This window comes from Boleophthalmus pectinirostris, unplaced genomic scaffold (assembly GCF_026225935.1).
Source record: "Boleophthalmus pectinirostris isolate CB_2022bp ecotype Guang Dong unplaced genomic scaffold, ASM2622593v1 HiC_scaffold_19, whole genome shotgun sequence".
NCBI lineage: Eukaryota > Metazoa > Chordata > Actinopteri > Gobiiformes > Gobiidae > Boleophthalmus > Boleophthalmus pectinirostris.
This window is the reverse complement of record NW_026571140.1, coordinates 35,257,994-35,284,752: the sequence shown is the minus strand read 5'-3', so window position 1 is coordinate 35,284,752 and position 26,759 is coordinate 35,257,994. Positions and strand designations below refer to the sequence as shown.

The following is a 26,759-nucleotide window of genomic DNA, read 5'->3' as shown; positions in this document are numbered from 1 at the left end:
ATAGAATCAGCTTCAAATTTAGGCACTCAGCTCTTATATTATACGACTGATGGTAGGTATCCCGAGGTATCAAAAAGTAACAACAGTCTCAGTTTCATTACCGTCATAAAAAAAATGCCTCGAGTCTTGGTGAATGTGTTTTATGAATGTCAATGTGTGTGGATAATTCAAGTTTGTTTTTTCGACTCAAATATACATTGAGTAATAAACTGTTTAATGCAGATTTGCGCACATTTGTTTATATTTAACAGAAACAAAACTTAAAACCACATGGCTAATTTGCATAAACTATAAGCACTGAAAAAAACAGCTCTTTCCTTGTGCGCTGATGCGGTTCAGCTTCTGTCAGACTAAAGGACACGACTCAGTGGAGTTTTCAGAGATTATAAGGCTGCAGGTCATACGCATAGACCGTATAGCGGTGCGGCTTCGCTTACCGAAGTCGTACTAAAACATTTAGACAAGACTTCTGGGCGCCGTGTATCACAAAAAATCAGTTCGAGGTCAGTAAGTACAACCAGAATTAACACATAAGGTGTACTGGGTTATTAGCCAGGCTGGCGCCACCTAGTGCCTCCACTCAATATAATTTCTCTCTAGCGACTAGGTCAGGAATCGGAATACACTAGACAGTTTGCAAAAACCCCAGAAGTGTGGGTTCGGGCACCAGCCAATCAGCAAAGAGCCAGACATTCTGTGTTGGCAATGATTCCCGAGATCGAGGATTTAAAGCCGGAACAAAGAGAATGTTTGGTGAATTTTATCAAGGGGAAAAAAGTTATTACCCTTCTTCCTACGGGATTTGGGAAAAGCTTAATATACCAGTTAACCCCATTACATATGTCTTGACCAAATAGCAGCAATTGGTTAAATAAAAAAAAAAAAAACAAAAACAAAACACCCACCTATCGCTGAGCAAACGAATTCTAGTGCTGCAAGGTCAGATGGTTTCCACGAAGTGAAACCCGCTGATGAATCAGGCTTCCAGATTATAAGGCACACCGTTGATTTTTGAGAACATTAAAAGGATTTTAAGTGCGCCTTATAGTCCAAAAAATACGGTATAAGCCTGTAAGTACTGTTAATAAGTGTGTAAGATGCTGTCGGGCTGTATTTTAATTTAGGCTAATTGATTTGTGTTGATTAAGCTGGACGTGCACTTTAGCTCGCCGCGTACAAATTGTTGTTATTTAATTATGATCCGTTGACTGTTACATTTGCACTTTAAAAATGTTAATAAAAGCTGTTAATTATGTACATGTTTTGTTGATACTGCTCAATATTTTTAGGGAAATTTAATGCTTGCTGTTCCGTTTCTGAACGGTACAGGCGCAAGCTACAAACTAATTACCGGGTCCCCAAAGGGTTGACGAGGTTTTCTATTCACCGTGTGTGTCTGTTCACCTGCGATAATTCCGCCATTTATGGACCGATTGTCACAAAATTTGGTACGTGGGTCAAGCCCCCGTGCCCGATGCGGCAAAAAAAGTTTGGTGACGATCCGAGGTAATCTGAGGTCACACGGGTCAATTGAAAGGTCACACCATTATAAAGGAAAAAGGCCATTTCTGAACCATCTGCAGGCTAAAATATTCACCCAATCATCACACAAGTTGGCACATACATAACCGGGGCACACTGGATGTTACAGGTTGAAACCGGTCAAGGTAACAAAGGTCAAATATGCGTTTTTGGTCATAACTCCACGAAGGATTGAGCTAGAGCAACGAGAGTGGTGTCAAAATGTCAGAAAAAATATTATCCATTTATAATTCTATGCATTTGTGTAGTAAAATATTAATAGTTTTTGAGATAATCACTAATTATAACAGTTCCTTTCTCTTTCAGTGCCGTTAAATTCTTCTTTTTCCGGTGATACACAACACACTGATCTACAGTCACAGAACTAACATATACAGAACTCATAAAAAATGTCATTTTCGTTACACACTAGTAAACACAGACATTCTCATGTGTGACCAATATCACACAAATGTTCATGGGCCTGTACACATACACACATTGCATTGTAGATATAACGATCATGTAATATGGGCTGGGCTCCTCATAAACTGCTTCTGTGGTGATGAACTTCCCCCATCGATGCCTCATGGGGACCAGGTTAATGTCTCCGATTGCGCTTGTTCTTAATTAGTCATGATAATACCGTATACCCGGGTAAAATGCTGAGACGGTTTCACGGTATCAAAATTTGGATACTGCCCAACCCTAATTTATGGGACTATTTATCCACTGATATTCATTGACACTGACAAAGAATGACAAAATGGTGGATAAAATTGACTCTTAAATAGGCACAGCAGTTTATGGAACACCGGCTGTGGCTCAGAGTACACGCTCAGAAACGATTATTCTCAGATTTATGGAGCTGTAACACTATTACAATGACATGTAAACAGCTAAATCAGTTGATGTCTTTGTGATTATGGTCGCTCTGATTACTCACGGCACATTTTGCAGCTTGCGTGTCATTTAAATAAATCGTAAAGGCTCCGAAATGTAATTATAATCTGATTTTGATGTGGATGTAACTGCAGCCACTAAGTCAAACATTACTGCGATGCGTACAACAACAGCCTCACAGTTTGGGATAAGCGTTTATGGGAGGAATAAATAGTATTAGTAAGTAAACAGTTTCTACAGATAGATAGATAAACATTTTAATGTGTTTGAATAGAGATGTCAATGCTACTCACAGAGCCTCTCCAGAGCACGACTGATGACTACAGTGTGGGGAGTGAAACTGCGCCAAGGTCAACTCATTATCTCAAACTGCTCTCAAAGTACTTTATTTTTGTTCGGGTTTTTATTTGAAATTTAATTTACAGAGACAGATGTACTGCACCAGACACAGAGCAGAGAATATAGGAAATTGTTAAAGAGGGGCTAGTTTACTTCTGTGGGGTATTAACTGCGAACACAAAACATATTTACCGTATTTTTCGGACTATAAGTCACACTTTTTGAGGGAAATTAATTTAATAAAATCAGGGACCAGGAACCGACTTTTATTTTGAAAGGCAAGTTCTAGTAATAACAACAGAACAGAGAACAACAGACTGAATAGGCGTTAATATGTTAATGTGCCATAACAGTTATTCAGATAATTATAACATAAACAACAGAACATAAGTTTACCAAATTCTCCATCTCACTCCAAATCACTAAATCCATTGAATCTATTACCGTATTTTACGGACAAGTTAGGCGCTCTGGATTATAAGGCGCACTGTCATTAAATGGTCTATTTTCTAACTTTTTTCACAAATAAACCACACTGGACTTTAAGCAAAACACAACAGTTGGATGGGTCAGTGGGACTTTGTTTGGCGCGTTCACGGTGACTCTGGGGTTTGTTCAATTTGTTCAATTGTGTGCTGTCTGGGACCTGTTACGGCCCCAGGCCTTAGTTCTAATTTGTTCTGTGTGTTCTAAATAAGTCTGACACACCTGGATTCCTGCTGCAGGAGCCCTGGTCTGTGATTGGTGGGGCAGGACGACGCCCACCTCACCTGCAGCCGCCTCCCCCTATTTAAGGAGATTACCAGCACCTGTTCGGGGCTGCTGGTCTTGGTGGCCAGTTTGCCATTTTGTTTCGTGTGTGTGTGGTTTAGTTTAGTTCTGTTTTGTGCCTTTTTTGATTTGGTCACTCGATTCTGTTTGTGGATTTATGTGGTTTAATTTGGGGAACTTGTGTTTTAGTTTAGTGTGTGTCCCTGAGTTTTACCACTCGTTTTCTGTGTAAGCCTGCGTGACCCCTTTTGTGGCACAAAACTCAGTTTATTCTGTTGTTTTGTTTCTTAATTTAGGTTGCTTTCTGTATATTTTTAGTCTTTTGTTAATAACCTTTACATTCCTGTTAATTAAACATTATTTAATTTATTCCATTTTACATCTTTGTTTTAAATTTGTTACTTCCCTCACCCCAAACGAGCTGGGTCGTAACAGACCACTGGGACCGCTGGATCAGTCGCGACTCAACTGGTCAGTTGTGACTCAGACTGGCACATAGGACTCGCTTTTTCGGTCCGTTCCTTCGTTCCGTTCCTCGTTGGCGTGGAGTGATGAGTGTGTCTGCGGGTGTTTTTCACTGTCTGCTCTGTGCGTGTTTGTGTCGCTGCGGGTGGAGCGGCTTTATAGTTTACTGAAGTCGTGCTGAGACACCCGAGTGGATTCGTGTATGAGGCGCTCTGGATTGCAGGGCGCGCTGTCCTTTTTTGACGCAGTTAGAGGCTTAAGACCACGTCAAATCGCTCGGAAAATACGGTAAATTCTTCATCCTCTGTGTCACTCCGCACAACTTTGGTTGTCACTAATTAATAGAAAATATCATTAAAATATTTTAGTAGAAAATTAGCCAAGGGCCAGATTAAAGGTCTTGGAAGGCCAGATCCAGCCCTGGTATAGAGGTTTGTTCATGTTTAGACCAGAACTGGCTTATATATTGTATTACCTCGTCAGGCATAGTAATTTACCAACCCTAAAATTCTGTGGACTTGTTTCTTTTATTAAGTTGTTTTAGATTAATATTGTGTTTCAAAATGTCCAAAACATATTTGACGACGACTTATTTAACAGTATAAAACCAGCTCACCTGCTGTAGTTCCAACTTTGTGGTCAGACTGAGTTAAAGTCTAACTTGAGGACCAGAGCTTCAGACAGAACAGTGCCTCCAGTTAGCTTCACTTCCCCCCAGAAATATTGACGGCATCAGCTGAAAGATATCGATAAGTTTGTTGTTATATTGATATATTTTGCGAATTACTGTGCAGCCCTAGTTTTACACACAGCCCATACTTATTAAAACTGATGACTTCATGTTTCTCTGGTTACTGTTTTTTTTGTTTTATTTACTCACTAATTATTCTATTGGGATCATATGATTTATCTGGATCATGGCCAAAGAAAGAGAGAGAACGCCTTGAGTGAGTTAAGCTGGAATTTTGAGTGACTGTACAGTTTAATCTTTTTACTTCTCGGCGTCTCGTACAGCTCATTATTTCAGCGCTGGCTCCAGACTTCGACGTCAGACTGAGGAGGTAGAGAAACTGTGCCAGGGGATGTTTCACACTTCAAAGACGACCTGACGGGGAGAATTCAAACAAAACAGAGACACAAAGAAATTCACCAAAGAAGAAATCTGTATCTGTAAGGCTCGTTAAATGTTTCATAAGCTACATCTCGCTGTGTTATCTTCATTACAGAGTCCAAGAGCTAAAATACGACTGTAAAATGGAACAAGGACGGATCTTGTAATTTCAAAACCGACTGATTTAGTAATTGGCAAGTCCAGAGCTGAAAGGACTGAACCAGGACTGAACCAGGACTAGATCAGGACTACACCAGGACTGAATCAGAACTAAAACAGGACTAAACCAGGATTAAAACAGGTGTAAACCTGGTCTAAGTCAGGTCTAAACCAGGACTAAATCAGAACTACAGCAGGACCAAACCAGGTCTAAGATAGGACTAAACCAAGACTAAATCAGGACTAGACCAGGTCTAAACCAGGACTAAAACAGGATGGGATCGGGACTACACTAGGACTAAAGCAGGTCTAAACCAGGACTGAATCAGTACTAGATCAGGACTATACCAGGACTATACCAGGTCTAAACCAGGTCTAAACCAGGACTAAACCAGGTCTAAACCAGGTCTAAACCAGGACTATACCAGGTCTAAATTAGGACTATACCAGGTCTAAATCAGGACTATACCAGGTCTAAACCAGGACTATACCAGGTCTAAATTAGGACTATACCAGGTCTAAACCAGGACTATACCAGGTCTAAATTAGGACTATACCAGGTCTAAACCAGGACTATACCAGGTCTAAATTAGGACTATACCAGGTCTAAACCAGGACTAAACCAGGACTAAACCAGGTCTAAACCAGGACTATACCAAGTCTAAACCACAACTAAACCAGGTCTAAACCAGGTCTAAACCAGGTCTAAACCAGGACTAAACCAAGACTAAATCAGGACTACACCAGAACTAAACCAGGACTACACCACTAAACCAGGTCTAAACCAACCAGGACTAAACCAGGTCTAAACCAGGTCTAAATCAGGTCTAAATCAGGTCTAAATCAGGACTAAACCAGGACTAAACCGGGACTAAACGGGACTAAACCAGATCTAAAACAGAACTAAACAAAGTTTTAACCAGGACTAAACCGGGTCTAAACCAGGACTAAGTTTAAGTCACAGAAACACAAAAACAAAACCTGAAAAAATGAATCATTATCCATTTTTTCATTTTGGCTTTGGAGACAAATAATGAAGAAAATAGTTGTTTTTTTTTGTTTTCTTATTTTTGGTTTTATACTGAAAAACGAATAAAGTGATGTCCATCTCTCATCGGACTGGACACTTCTCTTTTCTTTTTTCTGTCTTTTTCTCTTTTGTATCATGTAAACAATACGACTTGTACTTGAATAAATAAAATCTTTGAATATCCATAAAACAAAAGAAATATTAAGATCTCATGCAAAAAGTACTAGGAAATTACAGCATCTTCATAAGTGAAAAGATTAAACTGTAGAGTCACTCTCAGAGTTCCAGCTCACTCACTCGAGGCTTCCCATTTTTGGCTGTTGTCCAGATAAATCCCAATAAGTAACAGTCCATCATAAAATAAATTAAAAATCAACTTGGCTAATCCACCTGTCAATCACACCATCAAAACCCTTGAGGGAGAACTATAACTACAACTACAACTACAACTACAGTACTGCAGTGTCGGGCTGGCAGTTCAACAAAAGACTGAGAGTGATTCAGTCTAATCGTCAATGATACGGTTGGAGTTTCCGAATTGAAAGGTCCACAGCCTGAAGAATTTGGAAGAAGACATTGTATTTTTTGTGTTAAAGGGTGCTGATTCAAATCTGTATTGTTGATGTTCTTGAACTCAATACTAAAAGCCATTGTTGAAGACAGGTAAAGACGTGAGTGCTGCAATTGGTCTGTAAAACTGTAAAAAACTGCCTTAAAAAGAGGTGTTCTGTTACACTGAAGGATCTGAGGCACATTGACAAGGTGCCCTATTTGGTCAAGTTTTGGCTATTGCTAAAAGCCACTTTTGTTTAAAGGTTCTGTATTACACCAAATCAACTCCCGTGAGCTTTAAGATTAATAAATAATTACTGTATTTTTTGGACTATAAGTCTCACTTTTTTCACGGTTTGGGTGGTCCTGTGACTCATACTCTGGTGTGACCTATATATTAAAAATCTCACACTGACATCTGCGAGAGGCTCTAGTCTTGTGTGTCAGTATCTGCTGCTCCTGTTCCTCCTGCACCACTGTCACTTCACTCTACTGTGCATGTCTCCTACAGAAAGAGCCACTGTCCTGTCTGTATCATGTCAGTCGATCGCATCATTACTTCTCTACCACTGAAAATTTAACATTTAAGTGACTTCAGTGACACCAAAACCATCCTGTGAGGATTCAGAAAGGCCAGAAGAATTCTAACTGGAACTGATGCTGAGTCTGACGACAGCTACACAGAAGAGGAAGCGGCGCTGTTTACCTCTGGAGGTTGCAGAGTTGATCAGAAGTGACACTGAGGATGAAGAATTCAATGGATTTAGTGATTTGGAGTGAGACGGAGAGTTTGGTAAACTTGCTCTGTTCTGTTGTTTATGTTATAGTTTATCTGAAGAACTGTTCATATGTGACGTTAACAGTCTGTTGTTCTCTGTTCTATTGTTTTTACTGTAACTTGCCTTTCAAGATGAAATGTCAGTTCCTGGTCTCTGATTTTACCAAATAAATTTCCCCCAAAAAGTGCAATTTATAGTCCGGGGCGACTTGTATAAGTTTTTCTTCTTTATTATGAATTTTTTGGCTGGTGTGACTTATACTCCGGAGCGACTAGTCCGAAAAATAAGGTAGATGTTAAGATGCTGTTACCTTCTCAAACACACAGCTGGAAGTGTATTTTGTTTCATGTTTGACACATGTTTGACCCTTCATTATTAGTCTGTCTACATTGCCAAAGCTCAAAATGCTCTGTTCCACCTTGTGATGTCATGTAATGGTAGTCTTCAAGTTGGCGTCTACCTTTTAATTTATTCAGTAATTCAGTAGAGATTGGCCATTCCAGGTCTGAAATCAGTCAGATTATTTTAGTGACTTTGGGTGTATACAGTAAAAACACCCCAAAGTGGAGAACTTCCTGTATTACCACATGAAATCACAAACATGTGAATGAGACAAAACACTCCACACGTTTGTGATGAAGAAACAACATTATAACAGATCAAGAAACTGTGTAATATGGGCCCTTAACTAAATCGAAAATCGAGATTTTTTCCCCCATATTGCCCAGCTCTGCTGCAGTGGAGGCGAAGCGTAGTCTTGCCAGCTCTAATCAAATTGCCCTTGACTTTCTCTCAAAGTGCCATCAACCATTTCAAACCCAAGTGACATTATTAGTGCATTTTCCTAAAACACATTGTAAAAAAGGTGTTTAAAAGCATGCAAGTTTTATTATACAGCTACAGGCTCTGATCACCGCTGCTCACTGGAGTCTTGCTTCTGTGGGATTGACTGTCTGATAATATAGTGCGGCGAGATCCCAGACTGGACCAGAGCCAGAGCCTGAGCCTGGACCTGGTTATGCTCTGAAATACGACTGCAGTGGAGGGGTCCTTATTTAGTGCCACAAAGAAAAACGACTGGTGTTTAACATTCAATAAAACAGACAAGATTCATGTGACAGAAGTGTGCTTAGACACACGGAAACAGCTCGGTGTTGTTTTTGAGCAGACTCCAAATCATTTTTTTCTTAAATTTACGACGACGTACCTGCAAGTGAGCGACGCCAACTTCTGTAACTCAATTTCTTCAGCAGACTAATGTTGCTTTTCCATACTCTGTGCATTTGCATGGTGAGATGGATATAGCCGGGTAATGACTTTATAACGACGCATTAAATATTAACTTGAATTAAAAATGAAAAAGACTATTTCAGATGTACTGAAGAGCGAGAAGAATTACAGAGATCTTTATTAGCTTGCAGTTGTTTTGCAAAGTCTGTGCTTCGTGCTGTTATATAATAATTGATTGAGTAAACTGTAACTGTGAGTAGCTGAAGATTATGTTTTAAAAAATAAAAATCACTGCACTATTTGTACTGCATAGTATTGGTGCGTATATAATGGCCCACGGCTGTCAATTCCCAATCTTATTTCATTTTTTTATCGAATTGTGCCAAGATGGGAACAATAATAATACATACTACATAATAAGGATGTAACGATATCCAACTTTCTCCTTAGGATATTATCACGATATTTTGGAGAGGCTGATATAATTGTAGACAGGACACATTTCTGCTTTAAAAATACCTTGAAAAGATGTTGGTGTGAATTATTTCCATCATAATCCCAAGAATTCAAGTAAAAAACATATTTCTTCATGCTGTCTGCGCTGAAATGAATCATGGGATATGTAGTTACCGATGTGTATATAGCTATAAAACAATGCATTTAAGCAAAGGAACTCGAAATTCGATATATTGTGACAGTCCAACGATGTTATTGTGAGACTTTTGACAATACGATATCATGATATTTCAGTTATTGTTACATCTTTACTACATGTACATTGTAAACAACAGAAAAGCACATTTCTCAAAAAGGAATAGGAAGAAGAAAAACTTATATTAACCCACCCCTATTTACTACAGTTTCAAAAATCATGTGGTTGCTTATTAGGGGTGTAACGATATCCACGTCTCACGATACGATATTGTCACGGTATGAACCTCACGGTACAATATTTGTTGCGATATCGTGGGAAAGCTCACGATTAAGGATGTAACAATATCCAAATCTCTCGGTACAATATTTTCACAATTTAAATCTCACGGTACGATATTTATTGCGATATCTTGTGAATGTTAACAAAACCGTTAATATGCAACTTTTTCCTCTTAAAATGCCTTGACAAGACTTAATCTAAAGAACAAAGATTTAAAAGTGCTTAGAACTGTTATTTCTTCTTGTAGTCTGCACTGAAATGGAGCAAAGGATCATGGTCTATGTCAGGGGTGTCAAACTCATTTTGGTCCGGGGGCCATATCCAACCTACTTTGATCCCAAAGGGGCCGGATCAGAAAACTCATGGCATATATACTCCAAAAATAGCGATAAGTTCAAATATTGATGCAGAGAAACACAAATCTTTTACAGAAATCTTTTTTAATTGATGAACTTTTTCTTTTACAAAATATTATTATATTATGAACAACCTGAAACTAAGAAAAATGCAATTTCAACAGAGTGTTTTAACATTAACTTGTTTGCATTTCACAGAATTTAGTCATGCTTTCTTTTTGCTCCTGAAACTTGGCATCTTTTAGCCTCCACAAGTGCATCAATGTCAGGCACCGTGTCCCGAGTAGCTGCTGTCTTCAGAGTGTCATTCAAGCGCTTGTGTGTAGCTTTAACTTTTGTTTTAATAATGTTCATTGCTGAGAAAAACCTGCTCACAAAGGTAGTAACTGTAAATCTATTATTTCTAGTTGCATGTCTGTGGGCACATCAGTGGTTTTGACTGTGAATGGTGTGCGAAAAATTGCAAATTCTGTCGTCACGTTTTAAAATATAATTAAAATATTTTAGTAGAAAATCAGCCGAGGGCCAGATTAAAGATCTTGGAGGGCCGGATCTGGCCCCCGCGCCGTATGTTTGACACCCGTGGTCTATGTAGTTCCCTCTGTCTTTTTTAGCTATTGCTGCACCATAAATCTTAATTTAAGCAAAGAGATTTGTAATTCGATATATTGTGACGGTCCACGATATTATTGTGAGAACTTTGACGATACGATATCACGATATTTCGGTTACATCCCTAGATATCACGATGTTTTGGGTATTGTTACATCACTACTACATATACATTGTAAAAGGACCAGGAAGCGAGAGCACATCACCCCAGTACTGAAGTCTCTGCACTGGCTCCTGTGAGCTTCAGGATAGATTTTAAAGTTCTTTTATTAGTTTATGAAGCTCTTAATGGTCTTAGTCCTATTTATTTATCTGATCTGCTTTTATCATATGAGCCTCTCGGACTCTCAGGTCCTCAGGTAGTCGTCTTTTAACTGTCCCAAGAGTCCAGACTAAAACTCACGGTGAGGCGTCATTCAGCTTTTATGGCCGAGGATCTGAAGTCCGGTGCGAGTGTTCATATTTTTAAAAGTAAGCTCAAAACCTATCTTTTTAATTTAGCTTTTAATTGAAACTTTTATCTGTCTTAACTTAAATTATTATTATTATTATTATATTTATTTATTCTAAATTAAATTATTATTACTGTTTTACTTTGTCTCCATTTGATTTTAGCTCTCCATTTTGATTTTTATAATAACCTTTAGGAGTTTTATGTTTTTGTTTTTATGTTTATGTTTAAATGGTTGTATATATGGATGAAACAATGGGGTGGGGTGGGGGGTTGCTCTTGATTTTAATTATTGTATTGTAATTTTTCTGTTGCATGTGAAGCACTTTGTGCTACATTTTAAATGTATGAAAAGTGCTATACAAATAAAGTTTGATTGATTGATTGATTGATAAAAAACAGAAAAGTACATTTCTCGAAAAAGAAATGGGAATAAGAAATATGTATATTAACCCACCCCATGTTCATTACATAGTTTAAAAAATGATGTGGTTGCTTAAGTATATGATCATGAAACAAATATTTACATATCACAAAGTAAGTTGGGCTGGGCCTGGTTAGTCCTTGGACGGGAGACCGCCGGGAATACCAAGTATCAAAGATGAGCAGCAGTGACTCTTGTGGAAACTATTGTTGTATCCTTAGGCAAAACACTTTATCCTCCCTAGTATGAGTGTGCAGTTGGTGGTGGTCCAAGGAATGGGATTAAGTAATGTTGCATGGAACAAGAAGCTGAAAAACATGAATAATAGCAGTTTACCACCATTATGGGATGAATGTTCAATGGATAAGAATGTAATGGCGACTTTGACTGTCAGGAAAAGTTGTAGGTAAGACTACTACATTATACTTTTTGGTTGGTATTTAAACTGAATGCAGTAAACCTATGAAGCAGGGATGTAACTGTATCCAAATCTCTTTGTACAGCATTTTTACGATATGCATCTCACGGTATGATATTTATTGCAATATTTTGAAGACGCTCATATAACTGTAGAAAGTAGGGATGGGCATGATTAGTCGATTAATCGATAATTGATCATTAAGAATTTCATCGATTATGTTCATTTTAATCAACAAACCGAATGTAGGTTGCTGTGCGTAGTGTAGCGTGACCAAACGGGTCTGTACATGTGTCTCTCTGCACTCAGAAGGAGCGAGCAAACACAAACAGTCGGTCAGTCTGCAACGTACCGAAACGCAAATGCGTATTTAACGATGACTTGTACAAGAAATTCCACGCTTTCCGTTCTGGTCGAGACAAGTGAGAGGCCATGTGCACAGTGTATAAAGCAGCACATATGTTTCGGTGTCCAGTGGGAAAAAGCTCAACAGGACACCGAAAGCATGAAAAAGCTTTGCCAGGTGAGAGTCGCGCAATGTCGATGACGAGTCTCCACCTCCCTCCCCCCGTACGGTGTCCTGGTTTTGACAAACGCAAATATGGTCACACTAACCTGTATTCACCTGAGTCATGTCTTTTAATCCGACAGAAGTTGAACCGCATCAGCGACACAAGAGCTGTTTTTTTCTCCTTCACTTAGTTTATGCAAATTAGCGATGCGGTTTTAAGTTTCATTTCTGTGAGAGTTGCACAAAGCTGCATTAAACACATTATAATGTTAAACGGGCTGATGTGGCTCTAGAGTCGTTACGGTTTATTTGTCGTAAAGTTGAATTTATTTATGGAGATTAATAGGGCAGATAGTAATAATAATGATGATCATTTTAATATAAAAATGTTAATAATTAATCGATAATCAATCGTTAATTCTCTCGATGAGCGATTAAGAAAATTTCATCGAATGCCCATCCCTAGCAGAAAGGACACTTTTTTGCTTTTAAAATACCTTAACAAGATTTTGGTGTGAATCATTACTGTCATAATCCCAAGAATTCAAGTAAAAACCACACTTCTTCATATTGTCTGCACTGAAATGAATCATGGGATATGTAGTTCCCAATGTTTACAAGCTGTTACTACTATAAAACAATGCATTTAAGCAACAGAACTTGTAATTTGATATATTGTGTCAGCTCATGATATTATTGTGAGACTTTTTACGATATGATATCACGATATTTCAGTTATTGTTACATCCCTCCTCTTAAATATGTCTTTAGTAATTATAAATCCATTTACATTACAGCTACTGCCAACTAATGTATTTTCTTGTTTTAATAAACTTGTGTAAAAATTATCCTATAGAAATATTCTTATTAAGGATGCAAAATGTACAACAGAGACTATTTCACATTAAAATAACTCAATTTACTTTAACATTTTCTTCAACATTGCCTTTTTTTTAAAAATACAATCATAAACAATACATTTTGTGCCTTCTTTATCATTATTATTAGTTTGTCCAACCATAAACGAAAACAAAAAATCCTTAAATCTTTTCATTGTCATTGGGGTTTATTTTGTAAGATCATAAATGATAAACTTTTGTGCCTTTGTTAACTTTAGTACTAGTACGACCATAAACGAGACAAAAAAAAAACAGGCATCTTTAAAAAAAATGAAGATAAAAACCAAGAAAAAAAGTTAACATATTTTTGTGAGAGGGGTGAGTAAATGGAACAACCCGAGTGATGATAAAAAAAAAAAAAAAAGTCTAACACTGTAGAAGCCTTTAAAAAAAGAAAAGTATAAAGTGTTATGTTTTGAAAGATATAGCGCCCTGGAATGAATGAATTATGCTTACAATTTTTGTTTTAATTTCTATTTTGTCTCTTATGTATACAATAAGTCATAAGTGAAATTGTAAACGCAAACTTGCTGTTCATACGCTGCTTTCTTTGTTGAAATTCTGTCATTGTTTAACAGGATTAGGCATTACAAGTCATTTTTACTTCAGCCTAAACCCTTTCGGTCATGATCCACGGGGCTGTAGTCTATGTTTTGTTTTGTAGTGCTGCAAAATGACTGAATAAACTACTAATACTACTAAATTACACCTTTCTTTTAAATATGAAATCATCCAGATATACAAACTGGCAATTACTTCAGAACTCCTGATTGGGAATCGCTGCTCTAGACCAGCGTAGCGTGTTTTATAGAAGAAATATTTGAGCTGTTTGTCAGATTTCAAAAGAGTAATAAAAAAAGACGTAATTCAAAAATCACTGCTGACCTTGGTCCGTGTAACATAAGAGTCCATTCACCTTTCTGTATTCAACACGCCTCAGAAAACATCACAGCCCTGAAAGACTCCAGCTCCCATGAGGCCACAGGTGTTATTACAGCCAGGGGCTCCACGGCTGCACGTTATACACCACATTCCTGAAGCGTGAGTCGCACTTTCTCACTGAAGAGTCCCGGGCCGGTCTTTGGACTGGAGCCAAAAAAAAGAGGTACTCAGACCAGCCCTGAAGTCTGTGGGGTCACCGGCTATCACTGCTACACTAATCTGCTAATTTACCGAGACAACAAACCGGAGGACAGACAGTATCTGTGAGATTTAAGTATCCAAAGTTGTAAACTTTTCACAAGCTCATTTCCATGGAGAAATTATTGCTTTGCCTGAAATGTTTCACAGTTTGCAATCAAACTCATCCATGTTGCATTTATTCAGTTACAGAGAGTGAGCTTGCCTCTCAACAGATTTGACCTACAACTTGGCCTTGAGGGATTGCAGGCTTGTCTCCATGGAAATAAAGGAGGGTATGTTTATATGATGACGGTCTGAACAAAAGACACAAAAGTGACGTCGCATCTTCACTTTTTCTTCCGTGTTTAGACGAGCGTTTTCGGGAGGAAATCTGCGTGCATACAGTGATGCAAAAGTGTGTGGAATTCGATTGGGTATGTTTGTACTTAAAGCAACAAGAGCGTCTTTGGACATACGGAAGTTTTCACGTCACGCATTTTCATCAGCTCCTCCTTCCACAAAGTTGTCCCATCATCGACTGGTTCTCCAGGTCTCATCCATAGCAGTGTGGCTCACCTGCGACAAACTGGTGCATCCAGAAGTTGACAGAGGTGATTGTAGATCCTTCTCTGTTCACTAATAGTCTCTCTGCAGATTCTGTACATTTGTTGGGAGTCTCCTGTAAATTTATTAGAGCTGCCAGACCAATTTGAGGGTCCGACGCATGGAAATGATCCGACATGTTTGTTTCTGTGTACTGTATGTATGTGACGTAAACGCGTACGTGACGTGAGCAGATCTGACCAGAGTTTTGCGTCTTGGGCAGTGTAGACGGAAACGCTACGGCGGAGCGGATTCAACAGATTTTTGTGTTTTTAGGCCCCAAAAATGGCATCACCGTCTTAGCACTTTCAATAAAATATTTCGGCGTTTTTACCTGCAAGCATTCTCATGTAAACAGATCCTGAGTTTAATGTCATACTGTGGGACATTCTAAACAAGGTAATAACATTTCCATGAGATAATTGTACCTTTAATCTTCTATTTAAAGATGTGACTTTTCAGGTGGGGAGTCTGCCATTTGCTAGACTCCATGGAGATGATGGGGCTTTGCTTGGAATATTCCACAGTAAAGTATTAACCACATCATCAGTAGACAAAAGCACCAGAAAAGTAACAACGCACCTTTAATATATTGGCAAATTGTTGTTATTATTGGCATTTTAGCTCATAGTTGACAAACTGCCCAAAAAGAGTCCATTTCAATCTGTGTATCATTCGTTCATTCGTTTTTCAATATAAAACCAAAAATAAGAAAATGAAAAAACAACTGTTTTCTTCGTTATTTGTCTCCAAAACCAAAATGAAAAAATGGATAATGATTTGTTTTTTTCAGTTTTCGATTTTGTGTTTAAATGAAGAATGGAAAAAACGGATAACGGCCGTTTCCCGTTTACGTGACTTCCGTGACTGCGATGCCAAACTTTTGCACCGCATACGGACTGAACCGGGACTGATCCAGGTCCGAGACCAGACCGAGACCAGAGCGGGACTGAGACCGGGACCAGACCGGGACCAGGGCGGGACCAGGGCGGGACCAGGGCGGGCTCCGAGCTTTGACTCCGAGCCTCCACGGGGTCCAAGCCTCAGCTTCGAGCTCCGGCCCTGCCGTGGGCTCTGAGCCTCCGGTCTGGTCCAGGTCTGGTCCTGGTCTTGTCTCGGTCTCGGTCTCAGGCCCGCTCTGGTCCTGGTCTGGTCCCAGTCTCAGTAGCACTCTGGTCCCGGACCTGGTCCATTTGAACCAAAAGCTCTTAGTTCGGTTCGTTTTCGTTGGTGTGAAGGCGTCAGTTGGATGCTTTGCACCACCTCGGAACCAGCCGCGGTTCTTGAGCACCGAGGACCAGAATCAGGATCCATCCTGATTCAGTCCGTATGCGGTGAGACTGGGACCAGACCGGGACCAGAGCGGGCCTGAGACCGAGAAAAGACCAGGACCAGACCGGAGGCTCAGAGCCCACGGCAGGACCGGAGCTCGAAACTGAGGCTCGGACCCCGTGGAAGCTCGGAGTCAAAGCTCGGAGTCCGCCCTGGTCCCGGTCTGGTCCCGGTCTGGTCCCGGTCTCAGTCCCGCTCTGGTCTCGGACCTGGATCAGTCCCAGTTCAGTCCGTATGCGGTGCAAAAGTCCGGCATCGCAGTCACGGAAGTCACGTAAACGGGAAACGGCCGTTATCCCTTTTTTCCATTCTTCATTGAAACATAAAATCGAAAACTGAAAAAACGAATCGTTATCTGTTTTTTCATTTTGGTTTTGGAGACAAATAACGAAGAAAACAGTTGTTTTTTCATTTTCTTATTTTTGGTTTTATATTGAAAAACGAATGAACGAATGATACACGGATTCATTTCCTTCTCAGGTTATTATATTTGACTAATGTTTATTATTATTTATTTGAAAAACTGCATGAAAACGAAAATTTACTCAACACACACTTCCCGATAGCCAAGCACATCCTATGAAGAAAAAAAATGCACACCTTGAACCACAACCAAGCACCTCTGTACACCTAATACCACCTGGTAAATCCATGCATAAATCTCCTTTTCAGTCAAACTACAATAAAATAAACAGGTGACACTTCTGTGGAATCTCACCTGTTGTTGGAGTCGTCTTTCTCATATGAAGGTGATCTCAGCTTCACAATGAACTCCAGAAATCTCCACGAACACAAACTAAGCAGCCAGGCCCAGAGATGAAACTGCTGTTCTGTCTGCAACACAATAAAAAAAACACATTCATTATTAACTTTTCTGTTTTATACTCCTATGAAATCCAAATTACACAACTTGTTTCTTATCAGAGAGTTATGTTGTTTATACCTCCACAGAACAGAGACCCGACCGACATAGTTCAAAACAGCAGTTAAATGTGGCAAAAACATTTACTGGGATTATACTGGTTTAGGATTATTGTGTAATTTTTTGTTTTTTATCGACTTTTCTGACAAGCTTTGCAATTGTGATTTGAGTTTTTAATGAAAAGATTCTCAAAGTTCATCATTTAAATATGTCCAGAAAAATCTGCATAAAAGATGAACTGACAAACTAATAAAAGAATCACATTTCAGAACATGTTTGACCAGATCCGAACTAAAGGGTTAGAAGTTTTTATGCAGAATAAGCCAGGATATTTAGTTGTTTGTGGAGAAAATGATGGCACTTAAAACAGCAGCCTGTATAATTTGCGTCCATTCAAATTGTGATTTAAACTCAATTGCAGTTTTCTTGATTTTTTTTCTGTAGTAATATAACACTCTTTAAAGTTTGTTATCATCGTGACCTTATACCGGCTGTGATTAACGTGAAAACCGTGTTTGTTTTTGACCGAGCAGCAGGGAGGATGAGTGTGCAGGGGCAATGGTCCAAACACAGAGTCCTGGTGCCCTTGTGTTAGAGCAGCTCTGCAGAGACTGCAGCAGCAGCATCACATTTCCATCATTTATTCAACACTTAGACACAGAGCTGCCCCACGTCCACAGAGAAAGGGACTCAGACTGAACTAAAACAGCTTAACGGAAAGTGAAAACTGCAACATGAGAATTAAGGTTGCAAATTACACACAAACTGATACTGACACTATTAACTAAGACACTCATTTGAGCAGAGGTCGATACGAGAAAAATATGAACTGTTTTAAAAATGATCTTGATTTATACACAGGAAATTCAAAAGTGTTAAATTCACGGTGTTGGTGTTGTTGTGAGTAAAGTAAAGAAAATCCAATTTCAGCAGAGTCAAGAGTTATTTCAACTATAAGTAGTTGTTCATTCACAGTGTTGATGTCAAACACTTACAAATGATGTGTTGTGAATGTTACACTACATCATTGTTGGGTTTTTGTAACGTTTCCAGTGGGAGAGCTACAGATGGCCTTGTGCATGCTTTTCTGAGTTATGAAGTTATCAAATGTGCAAGAAAAGCGTATTTATAGTGAATAATGTTCCGCTGATGATTCTGCTACTTGAACAAGGAAAAAACGCGACAGAGATTCATGTGCATGCAGGGCTCTTGAGTCCGTGTACATTGCATTTGATTTTCGTGTTGAAATGACTTTGAGCCTTGAGTGGACTGAGCACCAAAGGAGGTGGAATCGTCTCTAAACAAGGACTAAAACCGGACTTGACCAGGTCTGACCTGACACCCACATAGGCCTAAACCAGGTGAGTACCGCCCTGCCCTTGTTCCGTCCCGAGAGTCCTGCATGGGTGCATTATTGGAGACCCACACTCCTCCGCACCAGCACAGTTCAGCACCACACCCCCGTTAACCCAGGATTATATCAAATGGCACTTGTTTCCATAGCAATGGACGTCCTGGATGTGTGTCAATATTTTTCTCCCGTTCGGCGTTCATTTGATTTCACCTGACCTGCTCGTGTGTAATCACTACCGGCCCACATACCCACCCGTAAAATTCCACCATGTTAAAACCCGCCCTGTTTCAACAACTATTTGCGGTGCCCGTTGGTGCAGGACTCTGCCACAGACAACAAGTCTAGGATCTCACGCTGTCCAGATCCAAACACCCTCACACGACCCCATCTCTCCCTGCATCCGCTGCTGATTTCCCATTTCCAAACGAAAATCAAATGGCCATGACATACTCAGACCCCGGTGCTAAAGTGAAGGTGAAGGCAGGTTACCATTCGTTACCTTAGCTCTTATACTTGGGTTAGGGTTAGTTGTTTTCACCGTGTTATGGTAGAATAATTATTATAGTTATAAAAATTATCTGAATCAAAAAGTTGGTAGTATGTTGTAAAAATAAATAGAAAGAAGCGGCAAAAATCAGCCTGTGTGTGCCCCGCAAACGTCGCGCCTCGCACTAACCTAATAATCCTAAACTTAAACCTAACCTAGTCTTTGACACTCTTGAATTTGCTGTGTATCCAAACTTGAAAATTACATTCTATTGTCTAAAATAGAAAGTGTCTTGCCCAGGGGCATCCAAACTTTTTTTTTTTTTTTAATCTAGGAACACATATAAAACATACACATAGACTGGGTGGTCAATAAAACAGGTTAGACTGAGCCACCAGATGCTTAGATCTTCAATAGGACACACTAAATATTTGATACCGAGGATAGATTTAAAAAAAAAAAAAAAAAAACTTGCTGTAAAAAGTAGCTGGAACCCTGAGGGCCAAGAAAACTTGGTCGGGCATGCCTGATATAGCCTGTATTTTTATATTGTAAAGACAAAAAATAAGATTACAAGATCAACTGACTAACTAATTAGAAACAATTATGTCAAATATTTTCATAATGTGACTTTTATTTTAAAAAATCACAGTATTTCTTTCGACGTCTCAAATGAATCAAGACTCCAATAATGACTTTCCAGTAACTTCAAATTGCAATTATCTAAAAGAAGACAAAAACAGATGCCTGATGCTGATCACAGGCTGCTGTTGGACCCCTGATGACTAAAACTCTTAACAATCCCCTTTAAATGCAGTGCAAAGATAATGTTGTTGTTTTGGACTTCTTATATCCCCTTGGTTCTTTTTGGCTTCAGAGCTTTTTGTTTCCAACCCAGTTTGACTCAGGACAATTTGTTCAGGACATTGACTAAAAACTCTGCTCTTTCCAGATGTTTATTCCTGGGTCCAGACGAATCGTAAATTGGGGAAAACTAGGAAAATGCATGAGTGAAATCTACATTCTTCAGCGATAATTTATCACTAGAAGCACGGCTGCCAATCTGCGCCATCAACTCTCTGACAAGCGGTAATCACTCACACACACGCACGCACGCACGCTGCATTCTTACACAGGTGGGTGAACTGTTTTGCACAAGAACACAACAAAAGTGGGTTGATGGATGAGTTCTGTAACCACTGGGCAAAGTTTCTGACGCTGTTCACCCAATAACGATGAGTCCAAAAGTGCATACCTTAAAAATAAAACCAATAGTGTTTTGATTTGAGTGGGGCAAGTTTTGAAGCAACAAGCACAAGGCTACAAAACAATGCCCCATGCAAAGGTTTTTCCTCTATAAACAACTAAATATCTTATTATATCTGATTTTAATCTGCACGCAAACTGCTAACGTGTAGTTTACAGTAGATCTGTACAACCATGTTCTGAAATGTGATTCTTGTATTGTACATCAGTTTTATTTAAATTGTGAACTTTGAGACTCCTTTTATTAAAACTTGCAAAATGATAGCGAGTTGTGGATCGGCATTATTTAGGGTTGTAACGATATCCAACTTCACAATACGATATCGTCACGGTATGAACTTCACGGTACGATATTTATTGGGAAAGCTCAGGATATGTTGGGGAGGCTCACGATTAAAAATTTAACAATATCCAAATCTCTCGGTGCAATATTTTCTCAATATACATGCCACAGTACGATATTTATTTGCAATATTTTGTGGACGCTAACAAAACTGTTATTATGCGACGTTTTCCTCTTAAAATCCTCTTAATCCAAAGAACTAAGACTTAAAAATGCTTAGAACTGTTATTTCTACATGTAGTCGGCACTGAAATGGAGCAAAGCATCATGGTCTATGTAGTTCCCTCTGTTTTATTTTTTCTATTGCTGCACCATAACTCTTAATTTCAGCAAACAGATTTGTAATTCGATATATTGTGATGGTCCACGATATTATTGTGAGAACTTTGACGATGCGATATCATGATATTTTGGTTACTGTTACATCCCTAATATTAAAACTGTAAGGGGTGTAACGGTACATGTATTCGTGTTGAACCGTTTCAGTATGAGATGTTCGGTTCGGCATGTGCATGTGCGTGTGTTTACATTCTGCCACTACATGTTCAGCTACACGGGAGGCTCGGCTCTTTAATATTCACAAAGGAGCTCGTCCGTGATTGGGGTGGCAGTGTTTCCCGCAGTGCTTTATAGTTAGGGCAGTCGCCTTGACAACAGTTCATCCTGGAATTTATTTTTCATAATATTTCATCCATTTGCTGCTTATTTGATATGATTTATGCATTTTATTTTGGGTAAGTAAGAAATGTATATTCTTTTACAATAGAATATATAACATTCATGAAATTATAGCAGAAATAACAACAACAAAAAATAAAAAATTGGCCCAAAAGGAGAGGGAAAAAGAAAACTCATTTAATCCCACCCCCCCTCTTAACACAATGAGCTTTCTTTAAATTTTTTGGACATTTTACATTAAACTATATGAACTATTTATAAGTGCAGACAAACAGTTACTTTTATAGTTTGGTAACATAACTGTACTGCAGTAATACATAAGGCATACAAACAATGGTCAGGAAAATTAAAGATGCCAACAATGGTAATGGATCTCAGCAATGGTGCGGAAATAACAAGCATAAAGCAGCACAAAAGAAGGCAGTGTTGCTCTAATATTAAGACCCACTCTCTATAAACTGTGACCAGACCATGTGTTTATATAACAAGTTGAATTTATGGATATTTTGGCGTTGCTTGAGATGTGGATCCAGGCTGATCCAGAGTTTTACACCACATATAGACACACAGAAACTTTTACGGGTAGTTTGAACATTGGGCAATTTGAAATTTCCAGACCATCTAAAATTATGAGTTCTTTCTCTCATTTTGAATTTGAGAATATTTTATTTAACTTACTATTATTACCAAGCAGCACTTAGCATTTATTTTATTTTCCCATTTGTATAATATTAAAACAAATTGTTGGTTTAATTAAACACGCAAATAAACAACTGGTTTTGCATTTTGTTCCCATACTGTACAGAAAATGAACCGAAACGTGACCTCGAACCCAAGATACGCACCGAATCGTGATTTTTGTGTACCGTTACACCCCTAATAAACATGTTAAAAGACTTTACGAATCAACGGAATACACTTACATACTACTTTTAACTCAATGCTATAACACTAATGATCATTCTGAAGCATAATGAATATTAAAATAGCGCTAAAAACAGAAGTGATCTACATATAAAAGCTTCGAGTCACATTGAGTTCAGTAGCGCGATGGTGTGCACCGGGCTTTTACACATTATACTCAACACTTTAACTTTGCATATCTCCGGGAAAACAATTATGATAGTATGAATTTCTCAATATATTTGCTTCCAAACTCTGAGTTAGGTCCATGTCATTTCTGGTTTACATATTTTACTCTACGGTGACAGATTCAACCCCAAATTGTATCTTCCGGGTTTGTGTAAATGGTTTAAAATTGCGTGTTATGTTATGTGGTGGTGGATTTTGCAGAGTTGCAGGACTTTAACATGCACATCTCATCCATGATTAGCCCCGGGTTTGTGTGATCCTGGTTTATTATTATTCAAGGCGTGAATGAAATGTCAGCTCCCAGAGAGGACGGAGGATTTGCATTTGGCCTTTGGAGCTTCCCCCTTCAATAACATTTACTATAGGAGAGATGGATGAGCGAGAAAGAGGGAGGGAGAGAGAGGAAAGAGGAGAGGGAAAGACAGAGACAGAGAGAGGGAGAGATCTAGTGACTGACAGAAGCGCAACACCAGCATTTTGTACTGATCCTTCAGTGTCTATTAATCACCCAAATGTAATTTCTGCTACTACAATATACATGAGGGCATCTTGTGCAGTACGGCTACTTAAATTAAACATACTGAGCTTTTTGAGGCGCTTTTTCACCCGTTTACATTTTATTTAGGGATGTACCAATGCAGCTTTTTCAGTCCTGAGACCGATACTTTTACTTTAAGAGTCGGCCATAGTGTAAGGACGGAAAATTGCTGTAAAACAGAATTAACTTCTGACATAAGGGATCTAATTTTGTTCCATATAACTGTTTTTTTATCCTTCAAATGACTATTGAACAGTTCTGTGCGAAAGAAAGTCCTGTGAATAGTCTTATTACATCCAATATATCGGCCTGATCTAGCAAACTTGAAATATCTACACCGATATTCAACAGTAACAGTATCGGAGCATCTCTAATTTTATTCATCGTAAACCACAATTTTGATCTAAAATGGCACTTGATTTCATAGTGGTATTTCACTGAAGCAAGCAGCTGCCAACATCTGCCAACATTTCAAATAATTTCCACCAAGTACAGGGATGTGGGCGGGGATAGGGGGTAGGTGAAAGCAGGAATTTTCTGGGCATTCAAGCCTCGGATGAAGAACAAAAGGCTCTGTTCACATTTACATCACAAACCAGGAAACATGGATTACAACTGTACTCTGTTCGCGGTCGCAAGGCTACGTTTACACATAGTTGGGCATGTTGAAAAAACAAATATTTCCCTCCCTCCATTTTCCAAAATAACATTGTGCACATAACATCGCTTTCAAAAAAGTTTTTGTTTACATCAGTCCACATAAATTCGCCATCGAGCTCCATCATAAATACGCCAAGCCTCTGGGCGGCACCTGGATTAGATTCAAACCTGTAGCATTTATTTCATCACAGTTGTAAGTTTTACTCAAAAATACCTTGAAAAACGTGCATTACTGAGCGGGCTCGCCTCTCCACAGATCTGTTAAAGAAGTGGCATATCATTCGCCTCTGGTCGTGGATATGAAACATCAGCTGTGTGTGCAAATGAAGAAATGCGACTGCTGCTCTGATGCTCCATGATCATCACCAGAGCAAAAGGGAAACACTGGTCACACTTTTGGCGCATCGGCTCCTAAAATTCAGTTTTCCAGAATCTCCAGTCTAGCCAGAGTTTTTAGAAAGATTAGTTTTCTGAGGCAAATTTGCCATTTGCGTGTAAAAGATGGGTACAAACGAAGGGAAATGTCTCTGTTTAAAAAAAAAAATACCCATGTACGTGTAAACAGGGCCTAAGGCTGCATTCAGACTGCAGCCTGAAGTGACCCAAATGCGATTTTTTGGCCCCTATGTGACCTGTATCTGATCTTTTAATGACAGTCTGAACGACACAGATCCGATTTTTTCAAATGCGACCCAGGTCACTTGGATATCTGATCTTTTGACATGTGACTTCAGTGTGAACGGCCAAAGCGCATTCATCCGACCTACACGTTCATCAACAAGCCACAAACGTCACTATTCTGCGCTGAAGTAGGTGAAAATTGTTAATGAACTCTGTGTCACTGAAGTGAAGCACATCACCACTCACCACTCTTGGCTACGTCTCCACATCCACACGTTCTTTCAACAGACTGTCCCACAAAAAGCCACGGCCAAAAACCTCGTCCTTCTCCTTCTCAATCTCCTCCTTAAAACAAGTAAGTTGTTCATGTTCTGGCTCCGGTACGAGAGGAACTTTAAAAATCTCCAGGTGCTCAATGCTCGCGTCCATGTTTGGACAACTTCCGTAAACACAGATCACGCTCGCTGGTTGACGTCATCATGTCTCCAGTGCACATGTGGGACACTTTCGGGCCGTTTAATGTTCACACTGGAGTCACATACAAGTCGCATTTAATTGGAAATGTGAAAGACCTTGCAAAAACATCGGATTTCACAAAAAAATCGGAATTGAGCGTAAAGCCCTGCAGTCTGGACTAGGGATGGGCATTCGGTGAAATTTTCTTAATCGATCGATTATCCATTAATTATTAACATTTTTATATTAAAATGATCATCATTATTATTACTATCTACACTACTAATGTGCATAAATAAATTCAACTTTACGACATATAAACCGTAACGACTCTAGAGCCACATCAGTCCGTTTTAGATTATAATGTGTTTAATTCAGTTTTGCGCAACTCTCACAGAAACTAAACTTAAAACCGCATCGCTAATTTGCATAAACTAAGCGATGATAAAACTACAGCTCTTGTGTCGCTGATGCGGTTCAACTTCTGTCGGATTAAAAGACATGACTCAGTGGAACACAGGTTAGTGTGACCAGATTTGCGTTTGTCAAAACCAGGACACCGTACGGGGGGAGGGAGGTGGGGACTCGTCGTCGACATTGCGCGACTCTCACCTGGTAAAACTTTTTCCCAGTGGACACTGAAACATATGTGCTGCTTTATACACTGTGCACATGGACTCACACTTGTCCCAAACGGAAAGCGTGGAATTTCTTGTACAAGTCATCGTTGCACATCATTCGCATTTGCACTTCGGTACGTTGCAGACTGACCGACTGTTTGTGTCTCGCTCCTTCTGAGTGCAGAGAGACACACGTACTGACCCTGTTTGGTGACGCTACACACAGCAACCTGCATTTGGTTTGTTGATTAAAATGAACGTAATCGATGAAATTCTTAATGATCAATTATCGATTAATTGACAAATCATGCCCATCCCTAGTCTGGACGTAGCCTAAGTCTGACAAAATCTAGGAAAAAATTGAAAACGTCCCAGTTTTCTTCATCTTCATGTCACTGTAGCGTTCCGTTATGTTCGGCTAATCAACAATTACAACCACACCTCAGTTTTCATCATTTCCCCGCTGACACAAATCCAAGCGCACAGGGTACATGCGATTAGAAGAGATGAGGGCGCTGAATTCAAGATTATTCCAAGCAGCACATACGTATGCAGTCTTCATTTTCACAGTTGGTCGGCGAGTCCAACGTCAGTAACTACACCTGAAGTTGTCATCTCACCTTTTCAAACGTCTTCCTGGTTTGTGGCGTAAGCGTGAATACAGCCTGTATAAAAATACAACTCTGAATAAGCAAATGAAATTGTGTAGACTACACCTGCAACAAAAACAAAACAAAACAGACAGTTACATTTTCACCACCTAGAGGCTTTTTTGCCCCATTTTAAGTATATTTATTTAGTTATGTACTGCACCAAAATGACGGCCCTCCTCTGTGGCTGAGACTGAAGTGTTGTGGAGCTTTGGTTTGATGTGGACACGGCCTGTTAAGTCTGAGCCGAGTGTTTTGATTCAGCGATGGATTAGAGTCCCGATTTGACCCGTGTTTAGTGATGTGAGAACCTGATAGAGAACGGCACAGGGAGGGGACAGAGGGGAGAGGGAGGAGGAGGCGTCACAGGAGCAATGGGGCATTAAAGTGAACCTGTCTGTGGTCAGCGCAGGGAAGGGCTGGGAATGTGATACCTGCCAAAATACAATGTCAGGCTCAGTTAAGGCAGAGCAACTTTACAAGACAATAAATCTGACCATTTTAAAAACAAGTTACTTTTTCCCTATACTCAATAGTTCTTAAAATATGG

The 26,759-nt window shown here is 39.3% G+C and overlaps 1 protein-coding gene across 1 annotated transcript in view; it reads right to left on the bottom strand.

The window, feature by feature from the left end:
* LOC110158820 (coiled-coil domain-containing protein 102A) overlaps window positions 1–26,759 on the bottom strand; it is a 187,098-nt gene that overhangs the window by 107,932 nt on the left and 52,407 nt on the right. The window contains 1 exon segment of the mRNA XM_055155025.1: window positions 17,241–17,356. The gene's annotated coding sequence lies outside the window, so the exon portion shown is untranslated.